Below are 6,623 nucleotides of genomic sequence, written 5' to 3'. Positions count from 1 at the left end.
AATTCCACTTTCATAACTATGAATGATGATGGTCTTATTTTGACCAAAAAGGTCCTAGCTTGCCTCAAAAAGTTCTATTTTGATAAAAAACGTCCTAGTCTTACCAAAAGGGCTCCTAGTTTGCCGCACAAAGTTCATATTTTGACCAAAAACGTCCTAGTCATTACAAAAAAGGTCCTAGTCTTTACAATAAAGGTCCTAGTCTTACTAAAAAAAGTCGTAGTTTGCCCCACAAATTCCGTATTTTGATCAAAAATCTCTCTCTCTCTCTCTCTCTCTCTCTCTCTCTCTCTCTCTCTCTCTCTCTATATATATATATATATATATATATATATATATATATATATATATATATATATATATATATATATATATATATATATATATATATATATAATATATATATATATAATCTCTCTCTCTCTCTCTCTCTCTCTCTCTCTCTCTCTCTCTCTCTCTCTCTTCTATATATATATATATATATATATATATATATATATATATATATATATATATAAATATAATAAAAAGAGAAGAATTTTGCCTTTCTGTAAATAATATATATAATGAGTTTTTTTATTAAAAGGGCAGAAAAATACAATAAAAAAGAGTGTATCATATCACAAAGAGGGAATTAGAAAGTTTGAGGATCCTGGTAGAAAATGTACATTGAAAAATCATATACAATAAAAATTAAGTCATCGGATATGGAAATCACCAGTTAATGACGGTACGAGAATATTTTCTCAGTTTTTGCAATATTTATTCATTAAATCACTCTCAAGAGAAAAGGTTCTTATAAAATTCATATTTATTATATATATCCACCGTTTGAAAGGAAAAAATAAATTTGACAAAAATCGTGTCATCCCACGAAATTTCTGACTGTTTTGTAAAATCATCAGACAGCAACGCATAAATTGGAGGAACCCCACAAAGTTCCCTCTTTTTAGGCGGGAAATTTGCTGCCCTCTGATTGGTTGTCAATGACATCATTTAATACTACTGCTGCCTTTCATGAAATTGTTGCCATATTTCACTATAATTCTAACTGTAAAGAATCATTTACTTAAGTATATTTCGTATCTGTGTATGTATCCACTATCACAAAATCTTTAATTTGATAAAGATATTTTTAAATCAATATGAAGTGACGAAATCCGCTTTAAGAGCTAATTACTCGATATTTTCCTTCCCTGAAGAGTAGCCAGTTTTTGTTTTTTAAGGCGTATTCTTAACCAAGGAGTCTAGAGTAATGGATAAAAACTATATAAATTGTTAATGAAATTAAAGGAATAAAACATAATTTCCGTCGTCAAAGCATATTAATAAGAGTTTTAAATTTTTCAGATAATAATTATGGGGCACGAACTGCAATAATGATATAAAACCAAATTTTTTTCTAAGAATTAGAGTTTACCTAATTGGATACAATGTAAGAAGTCAGTGTCTGCATAATTAGCGAAAAATATAGCTGGTAACTTTCTTGGTCTTGAAATACAGAAAATAATATGTGTAGAGGCGAAGATCATATACCATTGCAGGTTCAGTTTTTAGAGATGATTAATCGCGACTAATAGTCAAGAATACAAAACCCTGAAATGATTATTTATCGTAATTGAATGGTGACATATTTTACTTAAGTGACACCTGGCAACTACATTATAAAAAAACCGCTAGATTTAAAAATTCCACATTCGTTACTATGGATGATAATGGTCTTATTTTGACCAAAGAGGTCCTAGCTTGCCCCAAAAAGTTCTATTTTGACCAAAAATGTCCTAGTCTTACCAAAAAGGCTCCTAGTTTGCCACACAAAGTTCCTATTTTGTCCAAAAAGGTCCTAGTCTTACTAAAAAGGTCGTAGTTTGCCCTACAAATTCCGTGCTTTGATCAAAAAGCTCTCTCTCTCTCTCTCTCTCTCTCTCTCTCTCTCTCTCTCTCTCTCTCTCTCTCTCTCTCTCTCTCTCTCTATATATATATATATATATATATATATATATATATATATATATATAAAAAGAATAAAAGAGAAGAATTTTGCCTTTCTATAAATAATATATATAATGAGTTTTTTTATTAAAAGGGCAGCAAAATACAATAAAAAAGAGTGTATCATATAAGAGAGAGAATTAGAAAGTCTGAGGATACTGGTAGAAAATGTACATTGAAAAATATTATACAATAAAAATGAAATCATTAGATATGGAAACAATTCTCAGAAAAATGAGATTTCCAAAAATAATAATATACCTTCTAAGGAGAAAGAAATTGCATGACTTCTCATACCAGTTAATGATGGTAAGAGAATATTTTCTCAGTTTTTTTGCAATTTTTATTTATTAAATCATTGTTAAGTGAAAATTTCTTATAAAATTCATATTTATTACATATATCTACCGTGAGAAAGGAAAAAAATAAATTTGACAAAATTCGTCATCCCACGAAATTTCTTACTTTTGTAAAAACGTCAAACAGCAACGCATAAACTGCAGGAACCCCACAAAGTTCCCTCTTTTTAGGCGGGAAATTTGCTGCCCTCTGATTGGTTGTCGATGACATCATTTAATACTAATGCTGCCTTTCATGAAATTGTTGCCATATTTTACTATAATTCTAACTGTAAAGAATCGTTTACTTAAGTATATTTCGTATCTGTGTATATATCCATATCACAAAATCTTTAATTTGATACAGAGTATTTTAAAATCAATATGAAGTGAAGAAATCCGCTTTAAGAGCTAATTACTCGATATTTTCCTTCCCTGAAGAGTAGCCAGTTTTTGTTTTTTATGGACTAAAGAGCGTATTCTTAACCAAGGAGTCTAGAGTAATAGATAAAAACTATATAAATTGTTAATGAAATTAAAGGAATAAAACATAATTTCCGTCGTCAAAGCCCATTAATAATATTTTTAAATTTTTCAGATAATAATTATGGGACACGAACTGCAATAATGATACAAAACCAATTTTTCTTCTGAGAATTAGTTTACCTAATTGGCTACAATGTAAAAAGTTAGCGTCTGCATAATTAGCGAAAAATATAGCCGGTAACTTTCTTGGTCTTGAAATACAGAAAATAATATGTATAGAGGCGAAGATCATATACCATTGCACGCTCAGTTTTTAGAGATGATTAATCGCGACTAATAGTCAAGAATACAAACCCCTAAAATGATTATTTATCGTAATTTAATGCTGAAATTTTTTACATAAGTGACACCTGGCAACTACATTGTAACAGAAACCGCTAGATTTAAAAATTCCCCATTTATTACTATGGATGATGATGGGCTTATTTTGACCAAAAAGGTCCTAGCTTGCCCCAAAAAGTTCTATTTTGCCCAAAAGCGTCCTAGTCTTACCAAAAAGGTCCTAGATTCCCCCACAAGGTTCCTATTTTGACCAAAAAGGTCTTAGTCTTCCCAAAAGAGGCCTTAGTCTTACCAAAAAGGTCGCAGTTTGCCCCACAAATTTCGTATTTTGATCAAAAAGCTCTCTCTCTCTCTCTCTCTCTCTCTCTCTCTCTCTCTCTCTCTCTCTCTCTCTCTCTCTCTATATATATATATATATATATATATATATATATATATTATATATATGTACATATATATATATATATATATATATATATATATATATATATATATATATATATATATATATATATATATATAAATTTCAAAGATGGCCATTCTATTATTAAAGAACATGTCCCAATTGGTCAAAACATTGAAATTTATCGATAACAATAATGATAATAACGTGTCAAAGCAGAAATTCCGCGCACTTTATCATTTACAAAATTAAAAACCCTTTTGCACATAAAAGAATAAGGAGAGAAGAATTTTGTCTTTCTGTAAATAATATAAATAATGAGTTTTTTATTAAAAGGGCAGAAAAATATAATAAAAAAGATTGTTATCATATGAGATAGAGAGAGTTAGAAAGTTTGAGGATCCTGGTAGAAAACGTACATTGAAAAATCATGTACAATAAAAATGAAGTCATAAGATATGGAAATAATTCTCAGAAAAGTGAGATCTCCCAAAATAATAATATACCTTCTAAGGAGAAAGTGCATGACTTCTCATACCAGTTAATGGTGGTACTAGAATATTTTCTCAATTTTTGCAACATTTATTTATTAAGTCATTGTTAAGAGAAAAGTTCTTATAAAATTCATATTTACTACATATATCTACCGTGAGAAAGGAAAAAAATAAATTTGACAAAAATCGTGTCATCTCACGAAATTTCTGACTGTTTTGTAAAAACGTCAAACAGCAACGCATGAACTTGAGGAACCCCCAAGAAGTTCCCTCTTTTTAGGCGGGAAATTTGCTGCCCTCTGATTGGCTGTCGATGACATCATCTGCTACGACTGCTGCCTGCAATGAAAAAGTTGTCATATGGTACTATCATTCTAACTCTCATCCATCATGTATTTAAAGATATCTTCCTATGCATTTACATTTGTTGGGTCACAAAAACTAAAATTTATATGAAGTAATTATAAATAGATATGAAATAAAGAAATTATATTTGAATGCTAATCATTCGATGTTTTTCTTCAACGCAGAGTTGCGAGTTTTTGTTTTGTTGGTGTAAAGAATGTATTCTTATCCAAGGAGTCTAAAGTAATAATCAAAGTCTACTTACATTTATTTACGTAGTCAAGCAAACAATTTTTAATTCAGTCTTCAAGGCCTTTTTATCAGCCAATATAACTTTTCAAATAATCCTTGTGAAGGGCGAATAACAATTAATGACGCAAAACCTACATTTTTAAAAGAATCGAAGATCACCTAAATGGTAATAATGGAAGTAGGTAGAGTCTGCATAACTGAGAAAAAACACTAGTTGGTTATATTCTGGTTTGAGAAATACATAAAATACTCTGTATGGGGGAAAAGGAGCTTGTAACATTATACCCTAATTCTTATTGGATGATAGCAAAATAAAAAAAAAAAGAGGCAAAAACATTCAGGCCCTAAAGTGAATATTTGTTGAAATTTAAATGTCTCTTTTTAAAATAAGTAACACCCGGCGACTGCGTCATTACCTAAACAGCGAGAGTGGAAAAGCCGCCTTCTTAACTGTGGTTGATGACGTCAGCTGACGTATGAAGCAAAAGAAAAAAAAAACATTGCTGCTGGGAGCGATGTTAACAAACGTTATTATTTGTCGTTTAAAAAAATATTTATCCATATATATTGTTATTTTGATATATTTAAAGCCACGCAATTTTATTACACACACACACACACACACATATACATATATAATAAAAAGTTATGTTTATCATATGAGAACAAGGATTAGAAAGTTTAGGTAGGATGGAAAATGGCCACATTTGCACAATCGACTGCAATTCGGCCATATTGCAAGGGTGCCCAAAAACGGTCAGAATGGCAAGGCTATAGCCTTGGGTGTTTTATGGCGGTCAAACAGACTTTTCCTTCAAACTGAGAAAAATGCGGTCCAATGGCAAGTATTTGATCACTATGCATGGAAAATGGACACATTTCCTCAAATGATTAAAATTCGGCCATATTGCAGGGGTGCCTAAAATTATATATATATATATATATATATACATATATATATATATATATATATATATATATATATATATATATATATATATATATATATGTATATATATATATATATATATATATATATATATATATATATATATATATATATATACTGACTGTGTTGTTATTGACTAGATTATTGAGATCATACTCATACTATGTACACTAAAATAAATTCATAAGCCTTCAGCAGGAATTGGTCTTTTATTAAGGCTGTAATACACGGTACTTTAAATATATAAACAGTAAATTCCAGGTCATGCCCGTCATATTTCATATTCACATTTTTATATTAAAGTTACTGTATATTTATGCTCCATACCTATGTGATACATGTGCCCATACCACAAATAGGCCTATTCTTACAAACTTCTCCTCGAGAAAAAATCCTAAAGCTGATATGTGATGCTCTGAGATTCTTCTTCCACATAATGTAAAAAAGAAGGTCAGATTTTGAATAGACACTTGCTGACGATTGTTTTTGACCGTTTGGTGATAAAAAGACTTTATATGGTCAAAATACAAGTGAATGGTTAACCAAATCGTCATAAAAACTGTTTTAGAAAGTTTGGTATAAATAATTTCAACATTGTTTCTATTCTGTATATCCAAATTCTTGAAGATTAAATAGTAATGTTAGACCTCTCTCTATAGGCTAAAGGACATGCTCTTTAAGCTGGATTATAAAACACACCCTCTTTATATATATATATATATATATATATATATATATATATATATATATATATATATATGCATATGTATATACTATATATAATATATACCCTATCTATATATAATATATATATATATATATATATATATATATATATATATATATATATATGCATATGTATATACTATATATATATATAATATATATATATATATATATATATATATATATATATATATATATATATATATATATATATAACATAACATAAGCAGAGTATAATGCGCCTAGGATAGTAAGAATGCGATGTGCAAGATCTTTCGCCCTTCACCCTACGGCAT

The sequence above is a fragment of the Macrobrachium rosenbergii genome, chromosome 4, assembly GCF_040412425.1.
Source record: "Macrobrachium rosenbergii isolate ZJJX-2024 chromosome 4, ASM4041242v1, whole genome shotgun sequence".
Taxonomy (NCBI): Eukaryota; Metazoa; Arthropoda; class Malacostraca; order Decapoda; family Palaemonidae; genus Macrobrachium; species Macrobrachium rosenbergii.
Note: the sequence above shows the minus strand (reverse complement) of the source record.